General features: G+C 41.3%; 1 long non-coding RNA gene across 1 annotated transcript; it reads right to left on the minus strand.

The window, feature by feature from the left end:
* Positions 1–1200: 1200 nt before the first annotated feature.
* On the minus strand, positions 1201–2848 carry LOC116547892. Its single transcript, XR_004267221.1, has 2 exons — positions 2811–2848; positions 1201–1605 (listed from the first exon to the last, which is right to left on the minus strand). It is a non-coding gene; the product is annotated as an uncharacterized LOC116547892 (long non-coding RNA).
* Between the last annotated feature and the right edge of the window lie 607 nt (positions 2849–3455).

Raw genomic sequence — 3455 nt, forward strand, 5'->3', positions numbered from 1 at the left:
ATGCTCAGAATAAACAGGAGAGAAAGATGAAAAGCAGAACGAAGATTTCAAACGTGAGCTTCACCTAATCCATTACTTTTCAAATGACCAGGCCTATCTCTGTAGCTGAAAATCACTTCATGTAGCATTTCTGATGTACAACCTCAAAGTTCAGCTAAGAAACTTACAAAGTCTCTCTGCTTTAACTTGGAGCACTGTGTGAGTGTGGGGGAAGGGAGGGGTGTTCTGCCCACTGACTCCTTCCCGACGTCGGTCTAGTTCCAACTTTCTCTTTTAACCAAGTCAGTGGCCGTCAATCCTGGCTGCACTTTAAAATCACCCAAGGAGTGCTTTTAAAAAGTACCCATACCTGGGCCCCACCCCAGACCAACCTAAGAAGTTTTAGAAATAATATGTAGTCCAGAATATGCAGAAACAGATCTTCCCTCTGCCCGCTTTTGAGAGATCTCAAAAAGTCCAAGTCACTGTGAAAAACTAAACATATTAAAAATGAATTAATACACATGCTTACCAACCTGAAGAAGAGTCTTACCTCTTCAATATCCTGGTGAAGTCCATGTTCATCACAAACACCTGAATTAAGGAGTTAAGGCAGCAGGTCTGTCCAATGTTGTGTAAACCAAACAGGCCTATAAGGGGAAGAGGAAAAAATGCTGAGGGCAAGCCCTGGGTAAAGAAGTTGACAAGGCTGGGCGTGGTGGCTCACGCCTGTAATCCCAGCACTTTGGGAGGCCAAGGCAGGTGGATCACCTGAGGTCAGGAGTTCGAGACCAGCCTGGCCAATATGGTGAAAACCCCGTCTCTATTAAAAATACAAAAATCAGCTGGGCGTCAAGGCAGGTGCCTGTAATTCCAGCTACTCGGGAGGCTGAGGCAGGAGAATGGCTTGAACCTGGCAGGCAGAGGTGCCAGTGAGCCAAGATTGTGCCACTGCACTTCAGCCTGGGCAACAAGAGTAGAACTCCGTCTCAAAAAAAAAAAAGAAAAAAAAATTTGACAAAAATCATATGTTTTTCTTAAATCTACAAAGGACATGAAATCCTGTAAAGTTCTCTTTGAGGCCACACGAGGGTTTAACTGTCTCTCTTACTTTTAATCAGTGAAATTGACCTATCCATGAAGAGGCAGATATACCTAAATAAGATGAGAAGACCCTATGGAACTTCAATTTAATAATACAAACTAATACTTTAAAAACCCACAGGCATTAACCTACTGTCAGTGTATTATAAATTTTGGTTGGGGTGACCTCGGAGTACAGCACAGCCCCTGAAAGACATATACCAAGACCTCACTAGTCTAAGTAAATCTACACTTATTGACCCAATAACTTGATCAATGGATTAAGTTACCCCAGGGATAACAGTGCAATCCTATTTTAGAGTCCATATCGACAATAGGGTTTACGACATCGACGTTGGATCAAGACATCCTAATGGTGCAGACGCTATTAAGGGTTCATTTGTTCAACGATTAAAGTCTTATGTGATCTGAGTTCAGACTGGAGAAATCCAGGTCGGTTTCTGTCTATTAAATATTCCTCCGAGTACGAAAGGACAAGAGAAATAGGGCCTACTTCACAAAGTGCCCTCACAAATCAGATGACTATTATCTCAATCTTACAAGTTACTACTCCTACCCAAGAACAGGGCTCGTTAAGATGGCAGAGCCCGGTAATTACATAAAACTTAAAACTTTATGATCAGAGGTTCAATTCCTCTTCTTAACAACATGTTTATAGTCAATGTATTTCTACTAGTTATTCCTGCCCTAATTGCTATTGCATTCTGAACACTCATAGAACGAAAAATCTTAGGCTATATGCAATTCCGCAAAGGCCCTAACATCGTAGGCCCCTACGGAACACTCCAACCAATTGCCGATGCAATAAAACTTTTTACAAAAGAACCCCTACCCACCGCATCCACCACAACTCTATACATAACTGCCCCAACCCTAGCCCTCTCCACTGCCCTCCTTTTCTGAACCCCCCTCCCTATACCATGTCCCCTAATTAACTTCAACCTAGGCCTCCTATTTGTACTAGCCACATCAAGTCTAGCTGTCTGCTCAATCTTATGATCCGGATGAGCATCCAACTCAAACTATGCATTAATCGGCGCATGACGGGCTGTAGCTGAGACACTCTCATATGAAGTCACCCTAGCCTTATTCTACTGTCAACCCTGCTAATAAGTGGTTCATTTCACTTACACTCACTCATTACAACACAGGAGCACTCCTGACTCCTACTACCATCATGACCCCTGGCCATAAGATGATGTATCTCCACATCAGCAGAAACGAACCGGGCCCCCTTCGATCTAACACAAGGCGAATCAGAACCAGTTTCAGGTTTTCCTACTGAATATGCTGCAGGCTCATTTGCTCTATTCTTCATAGCAGAATATATAAATATTATTATAATAAATGCCCTAACCACTACCATCTTCCTAGCAGCACCCTACAACGAAACTATATCAGAACTCTGCACAATTAATTTTAGAACCAAAACCCTTCTGTTAACTACTCTATTTTTATGAATTCGAACAGCATACCCTCGATTCCGCTATGACCAACTAATATATCTTCTGTGAAAAAATTTTTTACCACTTACACTAGCACTATGAACATGGTATATTTCAATATCCATTCTTATATCCGGCATTCCACCCCAAACATAAGAAATATGTCTGACAAAAGAGTTACTTTGATAGAGCAAATTATAGAGGTTTAAATCCTCTTATTTCTAGAACTATAGGAATTGAACCCAGACCTGAGAACTCAAAATTCTCCGTGCTACCTATCACACCATATTCTAAACAGTAAGGTCAGCTAAATAAGCTATCGGGCCCATACCCYGAAAATGATGCTTTAACCCTTCCCGTACTAATATCAACCCTCTAGCGCACCTCATTATCTCCCTCACTATTCTAATAGGAACCATAATTACGATTTTAAGCTCACACTGATTCCTCATCTGAATAGGCTTAGAATTAAATATGTTAGCTACCGTGCCAGTACTAGCTAAAAACACAAGTCCCGGCTCCACGGAAGCATCCACTAAATATTTCTTAATTCAAGCATCCACATCAATAATCCTCTTAACAGCCATTTTCCTCAACAATCTAATTTCCAGACAATGGACAATTAACCCATCCCTTAATCAAATTTTATCTATAAGAATATTAATTGCCCTAGTAATAAAACTAGGGATAGCCCCCCTTCACTGCTGACTTCCAGAAGTAACCCAAGGCGTTCCCCTAATTCCCGCCATACTCATTCTTACATGGCAAAAACTAGCCCCTGCATCAATTATCTTCCAAATCTTCCCGTCAATCAATATAAATATCCTCTTAATAATCTCAATCTTATCCATTATATTTGGTAGCTGAGGGGGACTTAACCAGACACAGCAGCGCAAAATCCCAGCTTACTCCTCACTCACTCACATA

The sequence above is a fragment of the Sapajus apella genome, unplaced genomic scaffold (genome assembly GCF_009761245.1).
Source record: "Sapajus apella isolate SASKATOON/1434 unplaced genomic scaffold, GSC_monkey_1.0 scaffold5329, whole genome shotgun sequence".
Lineage (NCBI taxonomy): Eukaryota > Metazoa > Chordata > Mammalia > Primates > Cebidae > Sapajus > Sapajus apella.